Raw genomic sequence first — 17405 nt, 5'->3', positions numbered from 1 at the left:
AATGTTTGAATAATGTCAAAACTCAGGAATGTGTTTGTACCCCTGCAGTGTAAGTTAAGGGCGAGTTCTTCGGCCGAGCGCCAAAAACCTTTTTTATCCCTTATTAAACTTTTACAAATTTCAAAGAGTGAACTTTGTTTTTCACACCTGGCTGTGATTTGGGGGGCCAGGGTGGTGCCCCGCCTCTGTCCCCACACCGCCCCCGATCCTCGCCAACGGCTGCGAGCGGCGTGGCCCTGTTGCTGAGCACTGACCCCGCCCTGGGGGCGTCAGGACCCCCCAAAACCGCACCCACACCTCCTTCAGTGCCCCCATCCCCCCCTCGAGCATTGACCCCCCTCAGCAGCCAGCGGGATCCCCCCCTATGCACCAGGACTGGGACTGGGCCCCCCCTCATGTACCGACCCCCCCTGAGCACCAGGACCGGACCCCCCTTTGTGCCCTCCCACCCACCACGGGGGTTCTGTCCCCACCCCTTTGACCCCCCTGGAGCTGCGGGACCCCCGGGAACAGCGACGAGACCAGGGGGGGCAGGGATGTGAGAAATGGTTTTGTAAAGGATTCCCAAAACCTGGCAGAAAGCTCACACAGCCTTGGACATGTCCATGCAAACTCTGAGATGAGCTCTGCTGGCTTAGGAAAGCCATGGAATAGAGATGACACTGTTGAGAGGTTGAGCTGGAAACAAGTTTCAACAGGTTTCAAAAGATGGCGTTGCAAACAGACCAGATATTTCAGAGAATTAAAACTGTGAAAGATGCAGCATATCAGGACAACGTGGGGTAAAAATAAGAGTGATTGGTGTTAGAAGTAATAGCAGCATTGTGTGGCAAAAGCTAATAGGCTGAAAAACATTTCTAAGGTGTTGTAAGCAGGAAATGGGTTGGCTTCTTGGGAAAAACAGAGTTCACTTTCCTGTTAAAATTTCAAAGTTTAATACAGGAAAATAGGAGACAGAGACAATAAAGTAAAGATTACAGCCAGGTGCATCTTGGCACTCAGCCAAGAGATACCCCTTAAATACCTTTTCTATTACATCAGCCTGTTGCATATTCATAGAACCTTACGCATATCCATAACTAGTTTACATATTCCAGGAGCTGTTTAGCATGGTCCCTCCTTGGTCTGCCTTTTTAGAGCATGCGTGTTTCTTGGCTGTGGTTTTGGTTCCCTCTCTTGATCACTTCTACTCTGGCCCTTGGCCCATGCTTTCTTCAGACAGCAGATGCTGATAGTTGGCATATCAATAGCAGGGTCCTCATGACATGTTCACTGGATGTTATCCTGACCAAACAGACAGTTCACTCCTAGCTATATCAGCTACCACTATTACTAGGTCTAAGTTTTTGTCAATAGCAGGAATAAAAGCAAAGTTATTTAAATATTGTACATATAGCATTCATCTTAATATTTGCGAAAAGCCAATACTATAATATGCATCTATAACAAATCCCCCTCTTACTCTTTATAAATCACTTGACTTCAGCAATATTTCTTATGCTTTGGACTACGCTGGTAATTAGCTGAATAAAACAAGGAACTAAACAAGGAAGAAATATCAAACCAGCTGTAGCACATAAAAGGAAAAAAACTAATTTCTTCCACCATTCTATCCCCAATATATTATCCCACCAGCTAGTTTTTTTAATGTTGGTTCCCAATTTTGGACCAGTACATGGGCTATTTTTCCTCATGGTCACCTACTTTCAACAACCTGATATATTAAATTTTCCACAAACACCCCCTTTCTTTAGCCAACAGATAGACTAAAGACAATCTGTTCTGATACATTATGAGTTTTGTTTGGCTTTGTTGACTTGATATTAATTCCAATGCCCAACTGGTTATGTTTGTTATTATCTCTACAATTGTTTGGAGTCTTATAATACAATTCAGGATATTAATTGGGGTTGATACAGAGTTAGACTGCTGTGCTGGTTTTGCCTTTTTGTTTACTAAATGTTCTTTTACCAAATCTTGAACTCCACCCTTAAGGGCAAATGTGAAACAAATCATCTTTTCTCTTTTGGACAGTCACTTCCCAACTTATTACCACTTTTTTCGAAGTCTCTCGTAATCCAGTATTTTTCCCCATTTTGCATACAGGTACTTAATTTGGATGGGTCATAGCAGTGACTGTTGACGTGGGTGTGTGTAATAAAAGAGGAGCTTTGTTTTCTTTCCATGTAATGCTTTTGATAGCATTTGTGACACCATTTTGCTGGTATCCCTAAAGGGAAAAGACAGAACATGAGTGATAGAAAAAGGAGTAACAGAGGTCTGGTATGGCTTATACCCCCACCTCCCATGCCTATGGGGTTGCTGCCCACAGCAGGTGTATATGATCTTCTCGGTGGCAAGTACAGCGGCCAATCCAGTCTTGCCCTCTGCTCCTTGTCACTTCCTTTTTGCTAATTTCCAGGCAAATAGTTTTTGACACGCTGTAATTGTAGTTTCCCAGCATTCCTCAGGTGTCTCCCATTCAACAGGCACTAATAATTCCCATCCACAAAACAAAGTTATTATTTCAGTTGTTCTGAGTTCTATCTGGACTGGGGATAAGTTTGGTGCTCGAAACCTCCTGCAACGAGAGCATCAATTGTGTAAACTGCAATACCAGTTTTTCCCACCATTTAAACATTTACATTTAACCCAATATTTTAACCTAGCATGTCCCGTATTAGGATGAATCAGACAGGGTGTATGGTATGGCACCGAAGGAAGTTATAATTCCTCCTCCTCTTTTTATAAGTCACAGGCTAAGGCCAGAACACGAGAATTCTCTGACCGAAACAGTCCTGATCCTCCCCAGGGCGGATATCTGGTGTGTCTCAGGACTTGTCCAGATGAAACCACTGATATAAGCTTGGCCTTGTTTCTCAGTTAGCTGTGATTCTTTGTATATTTCTTGGATCATTTGGGTCCTCCCAGTTCATTACCACCCAGCCCCTGTTTGAGAGTCAATTTGGTATCATCTGGTTTAAATGTGCTAGTCCACTCCTCAGGTTCCTTCACAGGTCCTTTGATTCTGCTGGCGTGGATCCACTCTCTTTTCCCTTGACTTGGATTGATGCCTCAGTTGTCAGCAGTACTTGAAAAGGACTTCTTAATAGCACAGGAACAGTGACTGGAGGAAACGCAACTCCACATCAGGATTTGCCATTAGCATTCTTCAAAACTTTTTGGGTTTAGCAACAAGTTGGGTTTTTTGGGTTTTTTTGGCCACAGCTGCTTGTTCTTCTTGTACCCAGCTGAGTCTTCAGCTGCGCTAGGCTGTTCAGCTCCTGGGATCACATAAAGGAGAGTTCTCCTAGAGAAAGAGGGACTTGCCACGCTTAGGATGCTTCCCTTTCTTTCTAAGGCAGGCAGTCTTAACAGCTATAAAGGGAAAATGCAGAGGCAAATTCCTCTTCTTGTGAGCCCCAATTTGGTAAACAGAACAAGCAAACAAACAAACAAACAACAGCAAAAAAAAAAAGAGCCAGGCCAGTCTTAAAAACTATTGCCTTTTACCCTCTCAGCATTATTTATCTGTTTAGCCTTTACAGACCCATCCTTCTAACAACTTCTCAGAGCAAAAAACCCCCATCCTAACAGCAAAAAGAGAAGAAGAAAAAGACAGAATCTTGCTTAAAGAGAACAAAAATAAACAACTTGTCGAGGTTTTGAGAATTAGCGAGAGATCAAGGCTATCTCTGCCTTGGTCTTATCGCTTATTCTCATGCTGCCCCCCCTTCTCTCTCTCTTCACTCAATGTTGTCCCTCGCCCTCCCCGCTGCCACCACCGCACCGCAGCGGCCCTGGCAAGGGTGAGCTAGCAGCTCGCTCTGGGAGCAGGGGGGCTCGCAGACAGCCATCTCTTCGGGGACCACGGGGGTGTGCCTCACCCCCCTTTCGCCCTTTCTCTCTCTGTCTCTCTCTTGACCCACCTGCTGGGGTTGAGGCTGCTGCCCTGCCCTGGGGAACCCAGCAGGCTGGGAGCCAACCCTCCTGGCCGCTCCGTCACTGAGCCAGCCTGCTCCTCGGAGGCAAACTGTGCAAACCATGCCCAGCATCGCTGCCAGCTTGGCGAGCGTGTCCAGCAACCCCGCGCCCTCCGAGACCCCGGCACCACCAAGCCACCTCATGAACAGCAGCGGCGCCCCATGCAAACCCACGCCCCACACCGCCTCCACTGGGTGGGCAAACACTGGAAGTTGCCATGCCAGGCCACCCACATGGATCAGCCCCTGCCGCAGTCCCGAGACTCTGCCGCTCGCACAAGAGCAGTCAAACACCCCACAATCTCAACAATCCTCATCATGGCGTCCCCAGGTATTCTTTTTCTTTAATAAGCATTTGGATGAACAATCAACATATATCTTTTCCCCCTCTAGGAGGGCGTGTTCTGCTAGATCCTCCTGAACTTCAGTTTAGTATTGCACCATTTCTGAACAATCATGTGTTGAGGTACCTTTTTGTTTGCCAAAAATTTTGAGCTGGATTCAAACTTTTTTAACTTCTAGTGTTAAGTTATCATTATTTCACATTTTTACATCTTAGAGTCTGCTAACCATTTTCCCCTCAGTTTTTATTTTACTTTTTTTTTTTTTTTTTCCTTTTTGATTTTAACACATCTTGGAACACATGAGATGTACACACAACTAGTTTATTTCTAAGAGTTTGTCCACAGCCCTTTCTTCTTCTGGTATAACCTCTATTTCCAGTTGGATTTGAAAGTCTTTTCCCAAGAAGTTGACACCTGCTCCAGGAACTAATAAGACATCTCTTACCCCCATTCTGGCTTCCCCTTTAATTACTACATTTTTAATGACAGGGATTTTAAACCCTTCTCCTCTTTCCCCTGCCATTTCCATAGTGTCACCACCTACATCACATCCTCCTGGAAACATCTGCTACGTAAGTTCCCTCTGCATCACTATGAACTATAAATTCTAATACTTCCTCTTGGGGGCCTACTTTGAAAGTTATCAAAGGCTCCAGACGGCATCCATCCCGCAGAAAACAGAGCCCATGTTCTTCCCACTCCCTCACCGGGCACAGCCACTGAACCATCCCCAGGCCTCCTCCTAAGTGAGGGTGACCTCCCCCGCTACAGCAGAAACAGGCATCCCTAGTCCTCTCCTGGCACTCTGACCACACCAGGGCTCTGGCTCCTTCTTGAACCTCTCCCATAGAGAGGGAGCAGAAATCGCCAAGGGAACAGAGACCAGGCTGAAAGTTGGCTGTAAAGCTAGATCCAAAAAAGGGACAGAGGGAGGAGCAAAATTCAACAGTGTAGCTGGAATCAAGGAAGAAAGAGAGGTAGGTACATGAGCAGTCAGCTGGGGAGAAGCCACAGCGGGGATGGGAGTGATCACGCCTGGTATGGGCGAGGAGAGCTGAAGCTCTTGGCTCAGACAGAGAAGCTGGTATGGGTAGGGAGAATGGAGCTTCTGGCATGAACAGAGAAACTGGAGACAGGGAGAGACAGTATTTCCAGAGGGCCCCTACTCTCTTCTCTGGTTCTTTTTCTCATTTCCCCAGGACCCCACCACTCGTCCCTGCTGCAATCCATTCTCCTGGCAGCTTGAACATTCCTCACAGTACGAAAAAAACCTTCCTTTCCAATATTCTGCCACACAATCCACCTTCCTCCAGAAAATAAAGTTAAGCAATCTATATTACATGGACTTTCATTCATTCATACTCATTCACTCTTATTCATTTAATGTCTCGCTCATAATCACTTACAAGAGGACAACACAAAAATAAGGTACCTTTGTTCTCAAGTCACTTGTTAATATCCACCCATAGGTATTATAAAATCTCAAAATGTTATTGGCCAACCCTGGATTTTCTTGGATATCCCTCAACCCAGCTGTGCTGTTCAACCTTGGATGCTCTTGTATATCTTTATCCCTCAACCCAGCTGTGTTGTTCAACCCTGGATGCTCTTGGGCATCTTTATCCCTCAATCCAGCAAAATTTTAGGGGCCCCCTCCACTTCTTATCCCTTTTTCCCAATGGATTGTGCCAGGAAAACCCTCAGCTCCTTCTCTCCAAGGAGTCAGACCCCTTCCCTGAGACCCAGTCCCAGTTACCCCAGAGAATTCTCTCACTCCTTTTATCTTTCGCTTCATCTCTTTACTGGCTGCTTTTGTCATGAAAGAATGGAACCGCAGCGTTGGAGACTCATCACTCACTTTGCAGGTCTGGGATAACCAGCCTACATCTCGCTCACACACATCCATTCCCCCATACCTGCTGCCCTCCAGCCCCCCAAAGAATACTTACAATCCTCTTTTCTTCTTAGAGTCTTCGTGCACAAGCATTTTGGGGCTACCACCATTTTAGGGAGCCTTTTCCCTTTCCTTTGCTTTATGTGTCTCCTTTTGTCCACAGGGTTTCAACCTGCAACCGCCAATCTCACCAGAAGAAGAAAGTGAAGCCATTGAAATCAGCGGGCGCCCTCCCCACTCAGCATCTCCTGGTGGTCTCGGAAGCAATGTGTTAATCCTGGGTGAGGCCTCCAAATTGTGAAAAACACGGTTCACTTTCCTGTTAAAATTTAAAAGTTTAATAAAGGTGTCCCAGATTGAGAAGCAAGATGTATTCATTTGCCATCTGTATAGCAGTTGTCTTGTGTTAAGTGAGCAGTTTTCCTTATCTCTTCCACAACCAGTCCTCTCTCAGGGGAGACATCTGCTGATAATGGGCCATTGAGTGTCACGGCATGACTGATAAGAACTGTAACATCCCACTGTGAGATGCTCCGCCCTGAGGGAGGAGCCAAGCATTTCTACCTGGATAAAATCTCGAGTTTCTGGAACACCAACACGGCTTTTTTCTGTACTGGATTTCCTAGAGGAACAGCTGCCTCTTCCACTGCAGGAAGACTACACCCCTTTTTTACAGGATCACTGCTCCAACAGAATCACACCTGCCACTCCAGGAGGACTGCCAGCCTGGAGTATCAGCAGTGGGTAATGATCAGAGGGCTGAATCAGCCCAAAAAGTCTCTCAGTGATATTTTGTACCCGGGCCCCAGGGAGGCAGCAGACCTCCCTGTGGGATGGGTCAGGTCGACATACGGGGCCCTCTGTTCTCCTCAGAAGGGAATCACCCACTACGATTACCCTTCTTTTCTTCTTGATGTCAAAGGTGGTGATCCATCTTACAGGTGAGTCATAACTGGGAGGCTCACTGGGTGGATAATTTTCTTCTAAATCATCTGGCTGGCTCTCTAGATCCAGGGCCTCATACCTATTCTGAAGTGGCAACTGGCTAGGGGATGGGGGTTGGGAGGAATTTTTATTATCACCTCCCTGAGCAGGGACCCATTTCCACTCCCCTTCATCTACCAGGTGCCCCTCTATTGCCTGAGAGGCATAGGAGTCCTCTGACTCTTGGTGGGCCTCCCTTAAAGATGTAAGGGCTGAACTCCACCAGTCTATTTCCCTTTCACATTCCCTGATACTCCTTAATCTTTCAACTTCCTCCCTAAGCTTGGCCACCAGCAAAAGGTGTGAGGTTGTGCTATGCCTTTTACACCTAAAATGGGGGCTAAGCTAAGCACGGCACAGAAAGGAATATATTATCAGATTATAGGAATTTTAGTGGAAATGTATCATTTTCTAAGGGAAAATTGAAACACTTTATACAGTGGCTTATTCTACACTTCCCGCAAGTTTCTCCTGAACAAGTCCACAACACCCACTTTTGGGACATGGTGGGTCACGAATTGATAACCTTGGGAAGGTCTGGGGACACGTCTTCAGCTGAATTTGTGTTTTGGAGTTTGCAAGTTCGATCAGCTTTACTCAAGCAAAGGGAAATGAAGGAAAAGCCAAATAACAAGGAATGTACCTCTGCTCTTTCTATTTCTCCCCACCCCAGATCTGAACCCTCTACCCCAAAACTCGGTGTTTTAAAGAAAGCAGACTCTGCTCATGCCCAGGGAAACCAGCGCCCTGAGCATCTTAAAGTGCCCAAGTCCCACTGTCCACAAAGTCCTGGCCAGACCACGTGGAATTCTTCCTGATCCCATCTCTCCAGTTCAGAAACCCCGAGCACATTTAGTTTTTCAGAGAGCAGTGATCACCAAAATGGCTCCCAGTCCCCAGAGAGCCAAGAAAATGGAGGATGCCACATGGCACCGTGCCCTGCCTGGTCTCCTTCTTCCCATGATTCCCCTCAGCATCCCAAAAATCCTTCCTTACCCCTCACCCCCCCCGATCCTCATGATACATTCCCTCCCCGCACCTTACCTGCCACTCCCTCAGCTCTGCCCCCCTACCCCAGCCAGGGGGTGTCTGCCGACGTGATGTCACCAGGAGTTCCTGCCCCCTGCCAACCCCCCTGTCCCCATTCCCCCCATCCACTGTTCCCACGGTGTCCCTGCCCCCTCCCCAGGTTCCCACAGTGGGGGCAGGCCCACTGCTTGTCCCTATAGCCGCACCAGTGATCCCAATGCTTCCAATTCAAGAATTAAGGAACAGGGAACCTTAATTCCAATACAGGGTCCCAATTTCTCACTTGCCCCCATCACATATCAGCATCAGGGCAAGGGGGAGGAGCCACAACTGCCAATTGGAAAGTTTTTGCACAACAAATAATGAAAGAAGTCTGCAAAGCACACAAAGACTATGGCCCACATAGCCCATACTTCCCTGGCCTTTTAAATGCCGAACTGGGTAGGACTGTAGTAGTCCCTCATGATTTAAAACAGCTTTTTTCGTGCCTCATGACCTCTACAGAATTCAAACAATGGGAATTGTCATGGAAACAACTGCTGAAAGAGGCTCTCCCAGATTTGCATGCTGATCCAAACACAGCAAAGGATGCCAATGGCATGCCAACTACCACTGAGCATCTCTCTGGTGAGGGCCAATGGTCTTTGGCCCCAGTCCAAGCTGCAGTAATCCCTGTGGAAGTCCTTGAGAGAGTCAAAGATGCAGCTGAAAAAGCCTTCTTTACCCTTCAACCTGATGGCCCTGTCGAGCCATAAGTAAGATCAAACAGCTACCATCAGAGTCCTTTTTGAAATTTGTGGAAAGGTTAACTAGAGCTATCAAAATCCAAGTTAGGAAAGAGAATGAAAGGGAAGAGGTTCTAGAGGAAATGGCATTTGCAAACGCGAATGAACAGTGTCGAACTGCAATTTTAAGCTTACCTTTAGAACCCCCCTACACTAAAAGATATGCTTCCAGTTTGTAACAGGAAAGTGCCTCTGATGAGTGTGGCTCAGGACACCAGACCAAAGCTGCTGCCAAGACCACCACAGAGAGTCGCCGTTGCCAGCCCAGCGCCCATTCCATCAGCACAGCTGCACACTGGGCAGCATCAAAGACCAGCAATAGTTGACCCCACAAGCCATGCCTGCTTTGTAAGAACCTTGGGCACTGGGTTAACCAATGTCCTCTGAAAAAGCAATTTGATGAATTTAAAAATAGCACGGGAGGAGAAATACAAATGCTCCCAGGGGGTCAACAACAACAAAACTAAATGGGGAGCGCCTGCCTGCCAGGTGTGCAGACACAAAAAGAGCAGGCTAAGGGAATGAGGGAAGCGAAAAGAACCAAGGGCGCACGGTAGCATCCCAATTTCTCTAAGTGAAGCAGATGCTTCAAAGACCACTTCTGCTGGTCCACCACCAGACACAACACCAAATAACCTTTGCTATGACTTAGGCGAACCTATTCTAACCACAACTTCTATCAATGACCCTTCCAGGTTACAGCTGACAGAACCACTCCACCTGAAAGACACTGACTGGCATTTTGTCTCCATGACCCACAACAGCAGAGTACTTGGCCCAAATTTGTTGTAAGTACATCCTGGGCTGGGCCGGGCAGGGCGGCAGCAGCCCTGCTGCCAACACGCATCAGTGTGGGCAAGGCGTCGAGAATGGCTCTGGCAGCGACCAGCGGGATCCCGCCGACTGCGCCAATGCTGGGCCTGATGGCTGACAGGCTGGGCAACAGCTCTGCTCTTGGTGCTGTAATTTGTCTTGAGCAATTGCTGAGGTGAAAGAACACTACCTGTGTGTTGCAGTGTGCAGCTACGCAAACGGAGCAAAAAGGCTTTGTGAATTTGAGATGGGAGTTTCTATTTCCTAAACCTAAAGCTGGAGTTTCTATTCTGTATTTTTACATGTGTTCATCCTTCCCCCTGGAGTTATTCCCATTGGATTTTACCTATAATGTATTCACACTGGGCATTGTTCTATTGGTTTCACCTTATCTCTTATTTTCCCCTATAAAACCTTTGTCCGGACCCCAGATCATTGTCACTTGTACGTGCGGCGATCGGGCAAATACAACCTACTTTGGACTGCACAAGTGTCCAATCTCTTGAGTCTCTTTATCCCGGTCTTGATCACGCTCTCTAAACAGCTCTGTCCGTATCTAATAAACCCACAAAGGTGTTTGTTGCCTCTCTCCGGCAGCTCCCGGAAGCGCCTGGCCAGCGCCCCGGGAAAGCAGAACGGGCAAAAACAAGGAAGTCGGAGAGAGAAAAGAACGAAAAGCAACAAGTGGCGCCCGAACGCGTGGCTTTGATGCAGGAACTGTTTTCATAGCGCGGCAGATAGCGCTCTGGTTTGGGGCTTTTCCAAACGCTGATTTCCACCGCCATCACTGTGGGAGACACGGTCCCTGGCGCCGCCACCGTTGAACCTCCTGCGCCAGAGTCCACCTGGCGGGAAAAGCCGCTTGGACCACGGCGAGTCCGAGGGGGATTCCGCTCCCTCCGCTCAGCCCCGCAGCACTATCGCCGCTGAGAAACTCTTCTGGCTCCTGCCGGGTTCCGGGTTTCCAGCGGAGCGAGGTCGCAGCTTCTGCACACCCCAGAAGACGACTTCAGACCGAGAACCGCTGTTGTTTTTCCTTTTTTAAGGGTCGACGGATCGGTAAGATTCAAAATTAACACGGGAAGGCCCCGGTTAGTGGATCTGGGTGGAGGTACCCCGTTCCCGCGGAGGGAAAGGGCACGCAAGCGCGCTGCATGCAGGGTGCCGCCGTCGGGTTTTAGACTTATTTAGTTTTTTTTTCTTTGTTTTTTCAGCAGCAGGCGGGTGAGGCTTGCTGGTGGGCAACATGGGTGGGAAGTTGTCCAAACAGCAAAAAGAGATTTATTACCAAGTAAAAGTAACCCTGACAGAGTCAGGAGAAAGTTTTTCTAAAAGTTTTGTGAAAAAGTTCATAAAGTGGTTGATTTTAAAGTTTCCAAACGTCTCAGCTCAGGATGTGAGGCAGAAAGTTTTTTGGAAGGGGGTTGTCACAGTTTTAACAGAAGGCACCAAGAAGGGAGATTCTTCAGTGAAAAAGGGTTTCATGAGGATCTTTTTGTTAGTTTATGACATTGTTAAAGAGGGTGCAGACAGTCCGGAAACGCGGGAAACTGAAAAGAGCCCATCTGCTTTAGTTCCCCCATCTCCCCGACCCCCACAGTCTGAAAATGCTAATTGCTCTGTTGAAAATTCTGTTCCTAAACCTTCTTCTGATTATTTTCAGAGTTGTGGCTGTTCCCAAAAATGCTGTACTCCTTCTAACCCCTTCCCTCATCCCCCACGGGACGAACCGCCACAAGATGGTGGAGGCTGCGTGGCGGGGGTCTTTTTCTCATCACCAGATGGACAAAGAAGCACGGCGGGAACTCCTTCTTCCCAGGTACCCCCCCCCCCCCCACACCAGTCCCTGACCCTCCTTCCCTTTGTCCTGACCCCTCCTCCTCCTCTCTTGAGGCAGACCAAACCCCTCCCAAGTGTTATTGCAGGCCTCCGCCCACAGCACCACCCCTCCAGGTTGTTCCTTCAGCTCCACCCCTCGAGGTTGCACCACCCGATCCCGCCCCGCTCCACACGGCATCACCAACCTCAGCCACTCCCACACAAACCTCCACCCCCGAGCCTCCGGACCCTGCCCCCGCTCCTCCTGTTTCCCAAGCTCCGGCCTCTGGTTCCCATGGTGACGGGAAAGGCAGGGAGGCCGAAGCTGGGAAACAGAAAGCAGGCAGAGATTCAAATTCCTTGTTTCTCGCACCAGTGTTGTACAACACTAGAGGGCAAAACCCCAGATGGGAACCACTTTCATACGAAAGCATAAAGGAACTCTGCAAAACAAAACGTGAATTTGGAAAAAAAAGCGATTTTTTTAAGAGCATGTTAAAAGCAACTTTCAATTTTAACACCTTAGTTCCCACTGATTTAAAGCGCTTGTTCAGTTGCTTGCTCCCTCCATCAGAATACAGAATGTGGGAAAGAACTTGGAAAAGGTTTGCAGGAGACCTTCTTCCAGGAATTTTGCAGAGTCCCGATTATGCAACAGATGTAGAGGATGATGAGACCACCCTCGAGCATCTTGTGGGTGAAAAAGACTGGAATAAAGCCCAAAAGCAGGCAGCAGGGATTCCAAAACCAGTGTTGGATCTCACAAAAGACGCAGCAGAACGGGCATTTCTTAGTATGCCCTCAAAAGAACCTATAATACCTTATATGGCTCTCAAGCAATCTGTTTCAGAGCCATTCATGGATTTTGTTGATCGAGTGAGAGATACGGTCGAGAAAAAGGTGGAAGGGCAAGAAGCACGAGATGAAATCACGTTTGAAATTGTCACCACAAATGCAAATGATGCCTGTCAGTGAGTCATCATGGCTCTTCCAGCGTGTCCTCCACCTACGCTGGATCGGCTCATCAAAGAGTGCACAAGAAAAGCCACACTGATGGCAGAGGACTTGGTGGAAAGTCCTCAGGGAAAAGTGGTTGCTCCGACATCAGCAACCCCAGAAACCCCAACATCGAGTTCTCCTCCTCCCAAACGCAGGTGTTATTACTGCAATGAGGAATCCATCTCATCAGCCAGTGCCCCTTTCAGGGGACAGCACCTCCTCATGGGGGGAGGGAGAGGGGGGGCGAATTCTCCAACCAGCAAAAAAACTAATTGGGGAGTGCAGACCTACCCTGCGTGATGATACAAATGGGGTGGGTCAGGGGGGTGTTGGAGACCCCACAGATGACTCAGTTGCGTCAAACAGGAAACGCCGCAAGGGAGGAAGACAACCCTAATTCCTGTTTTTCCTTTATACTGGCAGAATTTTTATTGTTAGTTTACCTTGTTGTATGATTTCATTTTTCTTTCAGACTAGCAGGATGTCAATTCCTACATTCCTGCTCCTCATTTGGCTCCAGAAAAGCAGGAGAATGAGGACTGGTTCAAGGGCATGTTTAAGGGCTGGGATCTTTCTGGGTGGGTGTTGTCCCTTCTAAAGGACATTTGTTATTTTGTAGTTGCAATCTTTTTAGTTTTGCTATCATTTGGGATTCTAAAGCGAATCACTTTTAACATTGCTTCCTCCAAGTTTGCAGCCTCCGCACCTGTTGTAGTTGCTGCTGCCACCACGGGAGGAGAATGGTGGGAAGATGGAAAACAAAACAACCCTGCAGTTTGATAGCCGCAGTTTCTCCTTCCCCCAAAGCTCCGTTCATTTTATTAAACAAAAAAGAGGGAGATGTTGCAGTGTGCAGCTATGCAAATGGAGCAAAAAGGCTTTGTGAATCTGAGATGGGAGTTTCTATTTCCTAAACCTAAAGCTGGAGTTTCTATTCTGTATTTTTACGTGTATTCATCCTTCCCCCTGGAGTTATTCCCATTGGATTTTACCTATAATGTATTCACACTGGACATTGTTCTATTGGTTTCACCTTATCTCTTATTTTCCCCTATAAAACCTTTGTCCGGACCCCAGATCATTGTCACTTGTACGTGCGGCGATCGGGCAAATACAACCTACTTTGGACTGCACAAGTGTCCAATCTCTTGAGTCTCTTTATCCCGGTCTTGATTGCGCTCTCTAAACAGCTCTGTCCGTATCTAATGAACCCACAAAGGTGTTTGTTGCCTCTCTCTCTCCGGCTGCTCCCAGAAGCGCCTGGCCGGCGCCCCGGGAAAGTGTCACCGGGCGAAAACAAGGAAGTTGGAGAGAGAAAAGAACGAAAAACAACACCTGTGTATCTGAGTAACAGTGATTAGAACCAAAAGACTTGTCTGAGGTTGACTATATTTTACAGCTTAGATGGAGAGGTTCCATAGGTTTTGTCAAGCCATGGCTTACAGACAACTACTTTGACAACTAAAATGGATGGCAATGATGGCAATGCTGAACACCTAGAGTATATTGCATGTGCTTTGGTTCCTGTTTTCTTCATCATGGGTCTCTTGGGGATCCTTATCTGCCATATCCTTAAGAAAAAAGGATACCTTTGTACAACAGAAGCTGAAGAACTAGAAGAAGAAAAAATTGATAAAAAAGTAGAAATGAATGAAACTATACATGAGAATAGTGACACTGTGGGACAAATTGTTAACTACATCATGAAAAATTAAGCAAATGCTTATGTGTTAAAGGCCATGGTAGCAGAATGCATTGTCTTTGAACCTGAAAGCCCATTATCTCCTACCTCTCCTGAGAGTCCAGTGAGTCCAGGGACTCCTTTGTCACCTGATGTTGTTCTGTTCAGACACAGCTGCAAAGCCCACCACTTCCATTCTGTTGGAGGAGTGGTTGAAAAGGATGTTTGTACTCACTGTAGTCACAAACGATGGCACCTTATAAAGCCAGCTCAAAAATCTAAAGAGAACAGAAGAAGTCTTTTGGAGAAGTTACAGTCCTTTCTGTGGGAAGATTTCGAGTCACAAAAGTGGATCACAAATCAAACTCCAAAGAGAGGAAAAGCTTGATGTCCGTTAGTGGCATGGAGAGTGTCAATGGTGAGATGCCTGCCATGCCTGCGAAACAGGACATGAGTGAAGCACCTGCCACACCTGCAAAGCAGGAAATGCAAGAGAGGAGAAGCTCAGAGTAAAGGTGGAACTTTTAGAAGAAGATTGTCTGCAAGCACTTTGGAGAAAACTGAAAACTCCCAAGAGATGCATGCTATTTAAGAAAATGTATTTATGGCAATGTAGGATTTTACAAGTTCTGTGATGTCATTCCTGCAAGGTTAAACACTTAATGGTTTTTGACCAGTAAAATAGTGAGATTTAGACACTTAAATGCTGTTGAGCTGTGTGGACATCATAATGAATGGCTTCATCTTGGAAAGAAAACACATTGGCAAGTTTTTGGACAGAAAAGGTAAAAGCTTTATCAAGTCTTAAACTATTTTTGTACTTAGACAAGCATTTACAAGCTCAATATTAAGAGTAATATGATTACCTCATCGATAAACTGCATTCACCCCAGTGGTCCGTCTGGATTTTTCTTCTCTGTTCTGCTCGCTCCAAAATTGACTAGTGTTAGCTGAAGGTAAAAGCCAGCCTTTGAAATATGAAATTATTCTTTTAATCTAACTGCTTGTAGCCAAGTGAAACATACATAATTATGTCAGCCAAATCTGCATCTGTGCCTTTAGTACATAAGCCCTCAAACTCTGTGCAGGGTACCTCAAAGTAGAGACTGGTTCAGTTACATGCAGATGTTAAATTGTCTGCTGAGGGATGGTTTCCTTGAAAATGGGGAACCAACTTTCTACGGCTGAATGGCTGGTTCTGTCCTCCTGGCAGGGTTATATCCCTCAGCTGGGGGTCCCAGTGTCTGATGCCGAGCTCGTTGGACTCCTGGGTTGGGCCTGGGACCATGGATTTTCTGTGGATCTCAGACGTGCCTTGGATCAGAGAATTTGGCACGACTTGGGTCATTGCCTCATGACGGAGTCGAAAAAGGGGGACGCAATAGCGTCCTCACTGTTCAAAGTCTGGGGGCGCATCTACACGGCCCTATGGGGCGAGACCCCGAGAGGCAGAGATTCTGACTGGGAACTATCGGGAAGCGAAGATGCCGTTTCGGTATATAGCGGCGTTTTGGGATTCAGTGGGCAAGAGGCAGGCAGGGTGGTACCCAGCCCCGCCCCGGCACAGCATGGGGCCACAAGAGACACCAGGACGCTCCATGGACTTTATATGTTGCCAGGAAGTTACGTTAAGCCCAAGTATCCCCATCCCCAAGACTATGTTCAGCTGAAATATCCTTTGCCAACTGACCGGCTGCTGGTCGCACAGCAGCCCACGCCACAGTCGGCTGGGCAGACTCACCCTGCCTTGAGTGCGGCACCGTGACGTCATCCACCTTTCAGGCAGCAGCCAGGGTGCCTTTGTCACAACTATCAGTTTCAGCACACCTGACATTTCAGGGGTTGCACAGGGCGACCCCAGCCCGGCCAGGGCTCCGCAGCCTGGGTGGCTGCCAGGGGTTTTTCCATCTCCGCTGCCACGAACTGAAGACCACCCATTTGTTGAGCAGGCGGCTTCACTCCTTCAGCCACTGCTGCCCCCGCTCTCAGGATTGCACTTGGTGGGAGGGCCAGTGCCGACTGCAGCCCGTGACACAGTGGGGGCTGCTGCCCCTCAGGCTCCTTCACTATCGACTATGGAGCCTGCCGCTCCAGCAGCAGCAGCAGCTCTGCCTCTCGCTCCATCTGCTCTGGCTTCAGTGCCCATACTGCCTGCTGTGTTCCAGCAGCCTGCACCGTTTGTGCCTCCGATGACTGCAGCTGTGTCGCAGGCTGCGGCTGATCCCTTTGTGCCGCCGCCTGCGATGGGAGCATCCACTGAGCTGCCAGTCAAGGCTCCGGTCCTCGCCCCATCACTGGCGACTGCCCTCCCCATCCTGGAAGCTGTGGGCTCGGAGGCTGTGCCTGGCTCTTCTGTTTCACAGTCAACAGCCGCTTCTCCTGCCTCGGTGCCTCCCACCAGCCCACCTTCCCCTGCGGATCGCAGACTGTCCCGCTCGCCCCATCCCAGGAGTCATATCCCTGCTGCTTTTGGGAAGCAGTTAGAGAACGGGCTTTGGAAGCTTGTGATTAGATTTTGATAGAGCAGGTGGGCAAGCCTGGTGGTGCGGTCTTGAACCCACCAATCCAGGAAGAGGAAAACCATAGTTAGCGGTCAGCTGATCCCTCTGGCCTCTCGGGAAGTGGCACAGGGGGATCGAGGTGACAATGCTTCACCGCAACGTACACTTCAGGCCTTTCCTGTGCACAAAGCAGTCCCAAATTCGGAGCAACAGGACAAGCACGATGTTATGGCCTGGCGGGTTGTGCAGGATTTGCAAGATAAGGTAGTGAAATATGGGCTGGGCTCTGCTCCACTGATGCAGGTCCTCAGAGTGATAAACACTGACCTGCTTGCTCCCTATGATAGCAAACATCTGGCCTCTGTGTTGTTCCAATCTGTGCAGTTTGACGTTTTTATGAACAATTGGAGGAGGCTGGCCGAAAGGGTCATGGCTGAAAATGCGCATTTCCCTCAGATGGATCCTAGATCCTGTGTGGGGGTGGATGTGCTCATGGGACAAAATGCCTTTTCTAATCCTGATCTTCAGGCTACCTGGGTTCCTCTCCTACTTCAGAAGGCCCAGAAGGTAGGCT

General features: G+C 48.1%; 1 pseudogene; it reads left to right on the top strand.

The window, feature by feature from the left end:
- Positions 1-9888: 9888 nt before the first annotated feature.
- Positions 9889-14927, top strand: LOC128821267 (RELT-like protein 1; annotated as a pseudogene).
- The last annotated feature ends 2478 nt before the right edge of the window (positions 14928-17405 follow it).

This window comes from Vidua macroura, chromosome 37 (assembly GCF_024509145.1).
Source record: "Vidua macroura isolate BioBank_ID:100142 chromosome 37, ASM2450914v1, whole genome shotgun sequence".
Classification (NCBI taxonomy): domain Eukaryota; kingdom Metazoa; phylum Chordata; class Aves; order Passeriformes; family Viduidae; genus Vidua; species Vidua macroura.
Note: the sequence above shows the minus strand (reverse complement) of the source record. Positions and strands in the feature narration are given on the sequence as shown.